The 14,958-nt window shown below is 35.0% G+C and overlaps 1 long non-coding RNA gene across 1 annotated transcript; it reads left to right on the forward strand.

Annotated features, from left to right (window-relative positions):
- Positions 1-983: 983 nt before the first annotated feature.
- LOC137855255 (uncharacterized) lies at positions 984-14,708 on the forward strand. Its single transcript, XR_011095641.1, has 3 exons — positions 984-3,006; positions 6,331-6,440; positions 14,520-14,708. It is a non-coding gene; the product is annotated as an uncharacterized lncRNA (long non-coding RNA).
- The last annotated feature ends 250 nt before the right edge of the window (positions 14,709-14,958 follow it).

The raw sequence follows: 14,958 nt of genomic DNA on the forward strand, positions 1-14,958 counted from the left end.
TGGGTAGGCATTTGAAATTCTCCTGGGACCAAGTTACAAATGATCCTCCACCTCTATGCAGTGAAAGTGCATGGAGTTTAAGCTGGTTCAAAATATGCTCCATTAACTTTACTATGTTTTAAACATAATTACAGAATTTTCGTTTTCTGCCTTTCTGTGTAGCTATAATTTTCTCCTATGGCGAGGCCTTTCTGTTGAAGAAATTACTGTCACTAGAAGGCTATCAGTATTATTTTTCCTTATTTCTTAAACATATTGCAATTGTAAGTTCATAAAGTATGCTGGAAATAATACCTCATTAACCCTCAAGTCCAACCTCCTACTCAGAAATCTCAGCTATGAAGTCAGACCAAGCTACTCAGGACTTTACTCTGTCCAGTTTTGAAACCTTGTAAAAATGTACAAGAACAGAATAAGAATGATAAGAAGTTGTACAAACTTATAAATTCTTGATATTAAAGAAATTATAAATCTATAGTTATTGGATTAAGGATATGCCCTGGTTTCAGTTAGGACAGAGTTAATTTTCCTCCTAGTAACTGGTAGGGTGCTATGCTTTGGATTAGGATGAGAAAAGTGCTGATAACATGCTGATGTTTTAATTGCTGCAGAGCAGTGCTTACACCAAGCCAAGGATTCTTCAGCTTCTCTCTCTGTCCTGCCAGTGGGCAGGCTGTGGGCACAGCAAGAGCTGGGAGGGGGCAGACCCAGAACAGCTGACCCAAACGAGCCAAAGAGGTATTTCATACCATCTGATGTCATGCTAAACAATATATAGGGGTGACTAGCTGGGGTGAGGGGGCCAGACTGCTTGGGGTTAGGCTGGGCATCGGGTGGTGAGCATTATGCATCACCTGTTTCGTACACAATTAGTATTACTATTCATATGTATTAGTAGTAGTACCATTATCATAATTATTGTTATTATTATTATTATTTTCCTGTCTTAATAAACTGTCTTGATCTCAACTCACAGGCTTCACTTTCCTGTTTCTCTCCCCCATCCCAGAGAGTGAGGGGGGAGGGTGAACAAACAGCTGTGTGGTGTTTAGCTGCTGTCCGGGCTAAACCACAACAGGATATTAGAGGGTACATTTTTTCATATTTTCTTTAGTACTTGTTTATGGACCTGTTGTCTTTACATTTGTCTATTTCTTTTTTGAATTTGCTGCCTTCTGAGGCAACAGATTTCAGAAGTCCATTTCTTACTATCTAATAGATTCACTGAGTGCTGGTTGTTTCTGGTTTTGATTTGTTGAATAAGTTGTTCCCCATTCATTCACCTTTGTGATTTTGCAGAACTTCAAGCATACCTCATCATCCTTCTTTCCAGGTGGAAGAATTCTAGCCTTCTTCATTTCTTCCTGTAAGGCATTTACTCCTTCTCTGTTCCATTCTAACTCTGTGATGTTTTGCTGGAAGTGCAGGAGCCAGGACTGTCCACAGTACTCAACATAGCATGGAAGAGCCTGTTTAGCTCCCTTGATGCCTAAATTCTGCCAGAGATACATGTGTATAATATAGCTTTAAAATGATGGTACTGGAACTGAAAGGAGCTGTAAGGTTTTGGTATAATGAAAAAACAAAACAAAACAAACAAAAAAAAACACACAACCAACCAACCAAACAAAAAATAATAAACCACCTGCTGGTGGTTGTTGAAACTAACAGCAGGCATGGTTTGTTGGACACTTATGATGGCTGTATAAAATCACAGTGAGGTGAACAAGGAATTACCTTACCAAGCAACTCATGAGATGTCTAGACTGGATGTAATTATGATAAGCACAGTCCATAGCTAATGCTTGGCTGAAGATCTTTTTACGATCCTGGAGGATACCTGATGACAGACCTGACTGCTGATGGGAGGAAAGAGAAGAGCCAGCTCAGAGCACTGAGCCTGAGGCAGAGCTGTGTGCATGGAGCTTCGTCTGCATGGGTAAGAGTGTTCCACAGGCTGCAAAGACAGTTCTCCAGCATCATGAGCATGTGGACCCTCTCTCAGACACTCATAGGGCAGTACGCGGAGCATGACTTCTCTGCATGGTGTGGCTGCTGGCCAGGAAAGTGGCTGTTTGCTGTAGGAATGGACTAGCCAGTGTGTGTGTAGTGAAGGAGCCATTGTGCCTTGTGCACTGCTTTTGTGTAATGGAAGCATTAGAAGTAAGAGTACCAATGCCAACTCCAGGATATTGTTTTATATTTTCAGGGTAGCATAGTTCTTTTTGTTGGTTGTCACCCCATTCAATTGCCAGTCTCAGTGTAAACTTATTTATTAGTTCCTAAGCTCTTGCTGCCCTGCTCTAATGTGCAGAAATTCACCAAGCTTCTCTGCCTTATGAACTCATGGCCTTATGAACTCATTTACACTTGTTTCATCACATGTTACTTCATTCACTAGCTAATTTATTTCTCTATATTTTTACAAAAAAAAATTATTAGCTTGAGTGTACATTGTAAGGAGTTTTTCAAGTTCTTATTTTCATCCTCTTAATATCTCTCTTATGCCTGGTTTATGAAGTTTTGTGGCCTTTCCTGATTTCTGTATTTGTATAAGCTTTACATTCTTTTCTACTACTAAGCTTTATTTTAGGGATATTTATTTTAGAAATATCACATGCTGAACAGTAAAACTGGGGGAGACAGCTGGGAGAACTGCCATTGTTGGGAGATGGCTACTCATTGGTCAGTAGTGAGCAATTGGGTTGTGCAGCACTTTTTTATTATTATTGTTGTTGTTTTTTTGTTTGTTTGTTTTTCTAATTTTATTCCTTTTCTTATTAAACTGTCATATTAAATTTGATATCTGAGAAACATTATTTTTTTTAAAGAAATATGTTAGTAGCCATAAAAGAAATATGAAGAGGACTTCTGGTGTCAACAAGTCTGAAGTCTGCATCCGTCCTGAGCAAGCTTACCATTACACTTATGTCTTCCAGTCAGACGTTGGCAATTAAAGAGCAGAGTCCTTTCTTTCAAATTCTGCTAAGATTTTCTTCAAATTAGGTAAGACATGATTCAGTGTACATTAGTACCAATTTACCAAATGTTTAGTTAAGCTATTTACTTATAAATGTTCCTTCTAGGTAAACCTTTAGAGATTCAGTATCTCATTTTCTTTTCAGTCCTGGCAGACAGGAATCTACTCATGCATAATAACTATCAGTTTCATAAAGCTAATGAATTCACACTGCTTGTAAATAACAATTGTGTATCAAATTTGAAAATATGCAGTAGAAGATTAATAACTTGTAAAAGCACTGGCGATCTTTGAAAGAGAAAAATAATTCAGTTTTATCAGCAACACTTTCAAGTGATTGTTCTATTCTACTCCTTTCTGATGAGAAAGGAAATAGTAAACTCCCTGCCTGAGACAGGTAGGTGTTCTGATAAATTCATAGATTACAATAACAAAGTGAGGAAACAGTCCATTCCTCTAGATTAATCTCTGTTGTTTAGCTTCCTCTCTGTTCCTGCATTTACATAATGTGTTTATCACTATCCTAGTTATTAGTTCTGTGTGCTGGATACTTTTAATGCAAAGTTTGAGGCAATAAATGTGAGCAATGCCATTTTCGTAAAAATTCTGAGAAGTGTGTCAAGTGCATAGAATTTTAACTGAAATTCGCAATGTCTATATTAGATCTTAAAATTAATTCAGAAGCAGTTTCAACACATTTTGGCATTATTGAATTGGGTGCAAAGGTAACCTTCATGCCAACCTTCTGTTAGTTTGCTTTTGGCACCATCTCAATAAACTATGCTAGTCTTTAAGTATATCCAAACTGCCATTACACCAGATAGAAGTTAGTAAGAATGAAGTAGTGCTCTGGAATGCCTCTGCCACCAATTCTTCACTTCCATTTGCACAAAAGAGAATGTTTTAGTGATATCTGTGTCATCAATACATCATTAAGGGATCCCCTGCTAATCCAGAAAAGGTTTATAACACCTTTACACATTATTACAGTGCAGGATATCAGGGTAAAGATCATCATGTTTTTGAAAACAGTGATTAGGCACTTTAAAATTGTCAATGGATATATTTTTTAGCCTTTTTCTTATTTTCTGTCAAATAATAAAATGATTCAATTACTGTATCATAATATTTTGTAATAAATATATCTACTACTTTCTATCAATAAGTATTTTATGAGAAAAACTTATATAATTAGCTCTATTGCCACATGGTTAGAAGCAGGGAAAAATTCTAGTTCGGAATGTTTAATTTGACTCCTAATCAATACATAAACTACTTTGTGCCCCACAACTCCAGCAAAAGTAACTGTACTCAGTAAGCTTCCTGCAACAGGAAGAAAATCCTCATTTGGAAATACACTCTAATCGTATAAAAACATGGATACCTTTAAACGAAAAAAACAAATGTAATAAGAATAATGTAATATATATATATATATGTATATGGTAATGATAGATCACATATATGCACAATAGAAATTTCTCTTTATCCAAAAAGCTGTCAGTATTTCATGGAACACACCTGCTCTAAATTGATGATAGGATTTGATGGGCATCAGTCCCCTGGTTGACCAAACTTTCCTCACTGTCTCAGCAAATGACTATGTAGAGTATATGGATCTTCTTAACAAGCTTTTGTTAGTGCCCAGAGTGCCTTCTGCTTTCTTTGGGCTTGCTAGCATAATTCCTTAAATTGGCAGTTAATAAAGTACTGATTAGAAAGACAACCATACAGTGAACCCAATTGTGCTGTGTATTCCTTTATTCATGATAAATTTATTAATCTGCACCTCACCGAATTCATGATCGAATTCAGAGTAGTAATACCTTTACTCAGATCCAAAGGAATATTAGAACACTAGAACAATCATTGATTGAACTATATTAGTCAAAGTTAAAAACAAAGTTGTTCACAGAGACTTTTCAATTAAAATAAACAAAAACTTTTTTTTTCTTTTTTTTTGGTTTGAACTTCTGGGATTGCTGGAAAAAAACAACTTGCTGGGAGTGCTTTGAAAAAGAAAAAAAGAGAGAATAGCATGTCTAGTAATTATTATCACTTATATTATTGCTGCCAATGTGCTTGAATAGATTTCTTTTGAAAGCATCCTTTATTCAGTTGCTTTAGTTTGTTGCTTTTGATGATATTTAGAGTGAAGACGATGAGAAAGAAACAAAAATTGAAATCAAGAAAATGAGTATCATGCCTGATACTGTTTAGAGACATAGCTTTGGGCTTGGCTAGATTTCAGCAATGATTTTGCTATAGAAATAAGTATTTGAAAATCATATGCTTGCATACACAAAGTCCCTAACGATGATTATCATAAACATAGTTTACGTCCTGGTGCTGAGTCAGTTCCTTGGAAAAAGAGACAGAATTGTCTCATTTTTGGCTACTTGTATGTTCATGTGGTGCTAGTGGCAATTCTGTGTGGGTTGGAACAATCCTGAATATCTTGTATGTAATTCTCCATACTCTTGACTAACTTTATGATCTGAGTAAGGGCAACAGGTCTCTCTCTTTTGAGCATATGAGCCAAAATATAAATGAAAAGTTGGTCTGTGAAATTACATTCTTCTCTCTCAGTAGCCAGAAATGTGAAATATTCAAATTCATATAATCATTATGTGTAATTTTAAATACAAAAAAGCAGATGGTTCAGAACAAAAGCTTCTTTTGTTTGCTGTTGTCTTGCTGAAAGAAGAATGGCTACTAATATTACTGGAGGAAATTTTTAGCTGTGAAACTTGATTCCTTTATTTCTTTACTTCTCTCTGAAATTTGAAAAATATTTCAAAAGTTAAGCATTTTTTTTTAATGTTTTCTTATATCCCAGCCAGCAGATGTGTACTTAGAGTCTATTACTAACAAGTTTTTACCTTTCCAGGGTTGAGATAACATTATTTTTAGAAAAGTGGCTGCCATTAATAAATGATTCAAAAATAATAATATAATTTTAAAATTTCTGAAGAGTGGATGTACTCTGTTGATAGATGAAACTACCTGTAATCTTTAAATTAAGAGAAAATTAATAGAAAACTATTTCACTTACTTTTCATGTTGAAGTCTGATATTCAGTATAAGTGTTAATATGAAAATTTAACACCTGGAGACATCTATTTATAGAAAGGCCCAGGTTCAGGTAACTTTTGTTCTAAGAAAGAACGTAACCTTGCAGCCATAGCTGAACAGCTACCCATTGAAGTAAGAAAGTTTTATTCTTGCAGAATGAGAGATACTGTTGAAGACCATATAATCTAGTAGAAACTCTCTCTTGTGTACTGTTAGGTATTTAAATAAAAATACATAGTCTCATCTAAGGACTTCTGAAATTTTACTTTCATCAGATTCCTCCCCTGCCATCTGATGATGACTGGTAAATGTAGAGTCCTTTTTCCACATAATAAAGAACCGTGGATTGGTGTCCTTTACATGCTGGGAAAAGGCCTTGTAGAAGGTAAGTAGTATGGCAAATTTTTTTAATATATATATTTTTCTGTGAAGGAAATGAAAAAGAATGAAGCTAATTAGATGGTAATGACCACACTTAGGACTTAGAGTGCTTTGTGCTTTACAGAATATTACTATCACCATTTCATAATTAGGGAAAAGAGTGGAGTGATTTACTGGAGGTTATTCTGAAAGTTAGTGATACTCTCACAAAGAGAATCCAAGCTGTGCAGTCTCTATAGATCACACTGAGTAAGTGAAAAGCAATGTGAGTCTAGAATGTCTCATTATTTCTGTTTTTCATTGGGCCATATGTGTGCTATTAGAAATACTATATACAAATCTGATGCACTTCCCAGTGGAGTTTAAAATCTTAAATGGGCAACATGAAGAGAAGACGGTAAAGCAACAGAAAGCAATCAGTCTATTAGATATTTTGTCAGTTCCCCAGACAGTTACTTAGAAAGAGTAGGACATATATAGACATACGAATCTCCCTTTCCTAAGAGGGCTTCAAATAGGAGAGTGCTAATATAAACAACAAGTAGATAGCCTAATTTTACTTGCTTTCTGCTATCACTTTCTTGAGAAAAGAACTAGGTTTAACAGATCAGTTGAAAGCATCATCTCTCAGGGGAGAGAGAAGTTGAGTCAACATGAAGGAAGCAGTGAAAAAAAAAAAGGATGAAAGCAAGTAAATAGATATATTTATAAATCTTATATAAATAAGAAAGTGAAAACAGGAAGTTTCACTGGGAGGCAGTGTGATATGTTTTTTCCTTCTCTTTAGATAGAAAAGGACAAGAGAATGCTACCATATTTCTGGGAATGTCTGTGAGTTTATCTTTGTTTGACAGCCAAATCAATACAATTTTTTATTACACTAAATTAACATACTCATTGAGAAACACAGACCATTGCTGTGTGAGATCAGTCCTCAGGAGTGCAGCAAAGACTGTGAACGTGTAGTAATGTTTGACCATGTTAGACATTCTGCAGCTTGCACAAAACAGGAAACTCACCTACTCTGGAAACCAGTGCTGAATACAGTGAACAGGTAGTTCAGTCATTCCATAGGGTTTTTGAACAAACTAACACCAGGAGGAAGAATCCCATGGATTCTCATGGGGGTCAAGACCTGTTCTTAAAAGTTTGTCTCCTTCATTCCTGAAGATGGCTGTCTAGACTGTCTAAGCAAGACAGGAGAGGACTTTTGTCTTTCCAGCAGGATGAGATGATGAGACTAAGAAAACCTTGGACAATGCCTTGACTAAATTTGGGAGAATCATAGAATGGTTTGGATTGGAAGGGACTTTAAAGGTCATATTATTCCAAACCCCCTGCCATGGGCACGGACACCTTCCAGTAGAGAAACATCTAGTATGAGGAAAAGAAAGGGGCATAAAACAGATTGTAAAGCAAAGGCTGGGTCACTTGCTCTCATACCTGATATGTTTATCCTCTAGATCTGCTTGCAATTCCTGAAATCACTGAACATCTACATGGATGTGCTAATCCTGAGAGTACCTAAGAGTATTGGCAAGACTTACCACATGAGCAGCTGTCTTTGATGAAAACTATTTTTATAAGAACTCTAGAACCTACCCCCCCCATCCCCAGCTCAAACAGCTTTGAATGTAATTCAGGGCTGCTAACTTTGTTTTCCTGCTTCAGAAGGTCTGACGTACAGGGCTACACAGAGGGTTTGGATGTAGTGGGTCCATGAATATCAGTAGGATAGTTCTATCCAAAACTCATGGGGGTTCATCACTATTAATACTCTGATGTATTAATACAGGAGCTCTACTGTAGGAGAACAGTGGTGCTTCAGAGAGATGCATTAAAGCAGCAGGGAGCATTGTAAGGGAGGTTATTTAGTATGTGATATTCTGATCCAAAATTAAGGTTTCTTGTCTAGCTGCAGATTGCTACACAACAAGCTGTGAACACTGGTGTCTGCTCACATATGACTGCTTGTTCTGGTTTGTACTCATTGGCTGTAAAGCTGGTATAAAGAGCGGATACGCCAAACAGATCCAAGGTAAAGAATAGCTGTTAAGGTAAAAGATGTTGCCATAGATATATCACTGTCTGGGTGAGGATGCTAGATGTGCGTGTGTAGGCATATGTCATTTGGGGCTCTTCTACATATGGTTTCTGGAAGCTCTGGAGTTCTTGATAATGTGAATCTGAGGCCTTGGCAATGGTGTTGGATAAGGATCCTATGTGTGCAGGAACATATGTGTGGGACAGTTTTGTAGCTGTGTCTGCTAGCCATTCTGATGGCTTGCAGCTAAGAATTTATGTGACCATATGAAATCTAACAGAATACCTTAATGATAGAGAAGGGATTGTTCTTACCAGATGTGGGTGATGAAACACCATAGTCTGCTTAAAATATATAAGGCTAGTGTTATGGCTCATGGCTGTGTCACAGAGAGACAACACATGAACCAGGATGTGGGATTTCTGGAAATATTTCCAAAAAAGTGAGTCTCTTTCATAGCTTTTTACATATACTGGCAGACTAATATGGAATCAGATGGTGATGCTACTGAGGCTGTGGCAACAGCAAAGACAAACATCTATGGAACTTCTCAGTAATGACTGAAATGATGAAATAAAGTAGAAGTTCAGTCTTTTGGGATTAAATGTATTAGAGTTATTGAGTTATTACTAATCTGTCTTTGGTAGTTGATAGATCACCTTTCATTTATGTTAAAAGGTTCATTATATATTGTACACAAAAATATGATGGTATGGACTTGTAAAGTGTAAGGGTTTGAAAGAAAATAACACATAAAAGAGTCATTCTAAAATATATATTTCTGTAATTTATTTAAAGAAAAACTATTCTGGATAGAGGAGTGGGGGGAAAAATGAGTACTAAAATGAGAGTTAACTGAAGTTATACAACGGACTAATTTTTATGGCTTAGTAATAAACCTTTTAAAGTTTCTACTGCAAGTGCTGACACTATCTTAAACACCGTAAAAAGTCCTGTACTGTTACCAGATTTCTGGGATTTCTTTATGTATTTTTTAAATACTTAAGCCTTTGGAAAATAAATAGTATAGATTATATTAAGTGCTACAGTTGAAGAATGGTAGTTTTTTCTTGTAGTATAATGTGTCAATACTAAAAATTATTAACTTACTAGCAACATATTGTAAATAACCACAATAAAAAACTTGACCTTCTGTAGTTCAGCTAAAATCTTCAAAGTGAATTATGCTTATTTAAAGATTTTCTAAAGTAGCTTTACTTATGCATTTACATGAAATAATTCTGCTATAGATTTTTTCTCCTCTTTATATTAACAGTCTTCAATCACAAGAAATGATGTCTTGTTCAGAAATGAAATATCTGCAAATGCCACTTTTGTTACAGAGATGAGAGCTTTTCTTACACAGATGTGTGCTTTTGTTTAACCATAATCATCATATTCATGCACCTAATTTGTAATTTACTTACATTTTTAAATTCAAAAAATTGATTTTGATCTTACATACACAGAAACACAAATTAATTGCCATGAAACTGATCCAATCTTTTCTAATTTAAAAAAAAAAATTCCTTAGTAAGGATTTTTTGCTTTTCACTGTTCACAAAAAAAAAATAATAATAAAATAAAAAAATCATCTACTGCCATTTATTTATTTGTTAAATTATTACTCTAATAAACAGTCTATTATGGACAAGAAAATATTTGTTAAGTTTAATCTTGTACTCTTGCAAAGAGTTAAGCCTGAGAACTGCAGCAGGAGCTCCAATCAGATGATTCACCACAGCCTTAAGCCTTTCTAAAGGTACTGTGGGAATATGTGTAGAATCAAAGAACTACTATCATCACCCTTTCCATTCCTTCCATGGTAACAATAGATTATACCCAGACAGGGATAAGCATATAACAATTTTTGAAAAGCAAGGTATCTCCTTTTAGAGAAAGAAATTGAACCCAGTATCCAATGCAGTAAGTATACACTGAAAAAGCTGAAGGTAAGAGCACTGTTATTCCTCAAAATTCCCTATTTGTATTCTTCTCCAAACCCTGACATCATAAAGTGGGATAGAAAAGCTTATTTTAAGCTACTTTCTTGTGGCCACTTAAGTAGTGTGCAGACTACCTGATTTTCAGGGGATTAGAACTCCTGCTACAAATATTGGAGGCTGTGCAATTTCAAATTTGGCAGTAGCAATTCCAGACTCTAAGTACTGTCAGCCTTCACAACCAAGGCTGTTAAAAGTCAGATATTGTATGACATCACAGCCATGTTTGTGCTAGACTGAACATAAGCAATAATTTAAGAAACATACCCTTTTTATGCTGGATATAAGGGATGAAAATTCTTTGAGCCAAATGTTCATGTGACACAGTATCTAAAAGATGGAAAAAGAATGATTGATAAAAACTAAGACACACCTTTTACTGCTAATAAGCTTTGCTTTATTAAGCAATAGGCTAAAACAACGAGAAACAGTTTTAAAGTAGTGGAAAAAATAAGATTTGTCATGAGAATTCTTTGCTGTTGTTGTTACATTTGAACTAGTGACCTGTTTGTAAATGGCTTCCCTGGAACTGCAGGAGGAAAAAACAGGGTGAGCAAGGGAATTCTTAAATACAGTGTCAAAGTTTGAATATATTTTATGGTCTTTAATTATCTCTAACTGCCTGCTAACACTAGAAGAGATGTTTGTAAACATTTGTTTTCCCACAATGCACTTGTGAAACAAATGTTTATTCCTTCTGAGAATTTCCACATGCATGAAAAATTGTACTTCATTTTCATTTCTTGATTTTTTTTTCCCAACAGCTGATCCCACAAATCATATGAAAAGACATCTAACATGGTTGCAAAGACCTCCACGATGCGTTTTATTATTTTTCTGATTTTGTTTAGCTAAATTGAATACAAAAAAAAAAAATAATAAATAAAATGTTTAGTCTTGGTGTTAAATATCTAATCTAGATTCATGTTTTTATTTCCAAATCAGGTATATGAACATGAATTTCAAATTGAAGTATCAGTGAAAATTCCATTTTTTAAGGTACATTATATTTTGGACTTATGTGGTTACCTCAGAGAACAAAGAGATTTGGTGGGTAATTAGGTGAAGGACAGACACAAATAATTTTGATTTTAGCTCCTGGAACGTTACCAAAATATATCCTATTTTGTAGGATATATTGAAGGTTTCTGGAGATATAGCTATGAAGAGAATCAAGCAACCCCCAAATCTACTACTGCATCTAAGGACTGAACTAAGATTAGTAGCACTCCCAAAAAACAGTAGCCATAAATTGAAGAACACACATCCAACTAGCTTGTAACAAAAAACAATGCAGTAAGGATTCACTCTGCTGTTCAAAATAGATTGTTATGTATCAGTCAACCCATATTTGGTCCCTGTTATCTTAATATCCTTTTTAAGAGGACTGGTGCAATGTTTCATAGCATTGTGTAGAGAAGATTGATGTATGGTTATAAAGTTGACTGAGGAAATAACATCTCTTGAATTTATTTAATTAATTAATTAATTCATTTTTTCCAGAGGAAAGTCACATCAGGTTGGCCAATCTGTCTACATGCAGCCTCAGCTTGGTTAAGAAGTAAACTAGGTTATAATGAGAAACAGGCCACACTTTGTGTTATAGTTTTAATAAATACAAAATATAATTCACCATTTAGAACAGTTCATTATCATATGTGATGTCCTTTTTGAAGTATCTGGGTGATAAAGGATGAAGACTTTATTTTTTATATTTTCTGTAAAATTGCAATGTATTTTATTCTTGCAGCTCAGATGATAATTCTGGGTCACCACTGAACTCTTCCTTCAGGCAGAACTCCCATGAGTACTTTATTTCTTGTAGTATTAAGCAAGCAGGAGCCAAGTGAAGCTTAAATCTTTAGGATGTCAAAATGGGAAACTAGATTAACTTTCAAATGCAGATGTAAGAGAGAATAGAGTCACATATTTTAAAAATTCAAGAGCATCACATTCGTTATGCAAAGATATACATATGATTTATCTTAGAACAGTAGCTAGCCATATCAAAGGATCTTTTCAAGTTAGACTCTTGCAAGGTGTTAAAAAGTACCTGGTATCACTGAAGTCTGGTTTAGGATTTTGAATGCTGATAGTACAGGAGTTGAGGACTAGTTTTCTTTGAGATTTTTACAAGGATAAGACCCATATCTTCTGAAGAATAGCTTTTCTTGTTAGCATTCATTCTCTTTTTATTCTATTGTACAAATATTTTATCTCTTCATGGAAGCTTTAATTTGATCACATTAGTGTTCTACTGTTCTCCCACAATAAATGGAGTTAGTTAGTGGCTGTTTTACAGTTTGGTGTAATTTAGACAATTATATTCTGTACATTGTGGGTATTAGTAGAAAGCCGAGAGCAACGTGGCTCAGGGCAATGGAAAGCATAACACACTGGGGAATTTATACCACTTCTAGCTAGCAAAGAAAGATTTGCTCTCAGGTTTGTTTCATAGGAAAAAGAGTAAAATAGCACATTTAGCTTATGGTTAAATGGTTTCAGCAAGTTTAGAAAAATGAAGACACTTCATTTACCTTGTCACTGAAAACTGGAAAATCAACTGAAGGCTAATTTCATTCTGAAACACATATTTTGAATCATAGTGAAACCATGCTGCTAATATTAGGCAAGCTGGCAAATTAACAGAAACTCCTTGTTTCATTATTGTTTCTTTTTTTGTATTCTATTGATAGAATTTAAAGTGTTGGAAATGAGCCAGTGTTAAGGTCTAATTTCCATTTAGTGGTATAATGAAGTAATAAACACAAGTTGCTTCAGATTAAAAGTTTTTCACCTCCTAACTAAAAGCATTTTAATACCTTTTTGTAACTTCAATGTTTATACAAAATAGCTGATAGCTGCACAAAAAGACAAATCTAGCACTTGCTACTTCCAGAAGCAGCTAATCTTCAGTGTTCAGAGTTTTTATAGTATGTAGCTAGGCAAAGCAAAATGCTATATTAAGCTCAGTTATGAATGTTAGACTGGATTTGTCCTGTGATCAAAATTTAAACCAATATAATGAGGGCATTTCCCACAATCCCAGCACTCAGCTCTGTTGTTTCCCTTACTAATCCCACAGTAGCACTTGCAGGGTTTGCTGCACAGTAATACTTAACACCAGGTATTACATAATACCCATCCAATAGTAGGAAGAAATCTATGTTTAATGAAGGAAGTGCAGAACAAATAGGAGGAGGCTTTTCTGCTTAATTCTTAAAAGTACTGGGCCCAAATCCTCCACCCAGTGATCTTGTGTGAGCAGTATTCATATGACGGAGTAAACATTTGTGTACGATAACTTGGTAGTGTCTTTGAACGACACCTCATGGAAAAGAGAGAAATAGGTCTTGATAGGGTTTGAAGATCAATTACTAATTCTGTACATAATACTTCTTTTGAGGTTATTTTAGATTCAAGATCTTTAATTCTAAATTTCAAACTTTTAAGCAAGGAAACCTTGAAAATGTTTTAAATCTTTGCAAATTTAAAGTGTATAAACCTGGATCTTTTCAGTTGCTAATTTTTTTTATCTAAACATTTTCAACAGCAAATTCTAAAGCAGTAAGTAAATCTGTAGGCCAAACTCAGCCCTTAGCTGGATGCAGGAACCATTTAAAATTTTAGGGCTAGTGCAACAAGGTTCATATCTATTCCTTAAAGTGTTATGGTGTATTACAACAATATTCTGATGACTGTTTTTTTTTGTTTTTGTTTGTTTGTTTGTTTGGTGGTGTTTTTTAAAATTTTTTAATATTCTATGTATTTAATATTTATGTGTATATCACCACACCATTTCACTGAGCTCATAGCTGGTACAGAATTAAGATTTTTGGCTGACAAATGAGAGTTCTGTACTTCTGGAAAAGCTGGATGCCCATTCCTGGCCATGCTTAAGTTTCCTCAGTCCGCTGAAGCTGTGTATTAATGGTTTATCTATGAGCTATGGTATCTAAGATACCTTAAAGCATAATTTTCTTCTACTCTTTCCGAGTTGTTTTTTTTTTTTTTTTTTTTCTCCTCTTAATTCAAGGCAAGAAGCTGCTGGAGGTGAGCCAATGTAGTAATCCGGAAGAATTGAACTGTTATGCGAAAAAGGTAGACTAAGCCAGAGGTAAGCACTGACAATTGTTAGAAAAGGTGTCCAAGTTAGTTGTATTTTCTGCATCAAGATCGTTCTGCTAATGCTATCACCCAGCAGGCAAGAGAGAAAGCAGGCATGGATGGTGGACAGGAATGGGTTGATTTTTTCCAAGTTTGCTTGTGAAATACAGGTCAGAAACAGTGCAAAGTGATAAAGTATGCCTTGGTAGAATTGTCCAACAACATTTACCCTGCTAAAAATCATATTGATGTTAATTCATATTTTACTAATGGATTTGAAGGAAACTTGTACCTAGTGTACTCAAGTTAGGCTTTATTTTATTTTGTTATTATATGCTGTTTCAGTCATATTTATACAGCCACTTAGG

Source organism: Anas acuta, chromosome 4 (assembly GCF_963932015.1).
Source record: "Anas acuta chromosome 4, bAnaAcu1.1, whole genome shotgun sequence".
Classification (NCBI taxonomy): domain Eukaryota; kingdom Metazoa; phylum Chordata; class Aves; order Anseriformes; family Anatidae; genus Anas; species Anas acuta.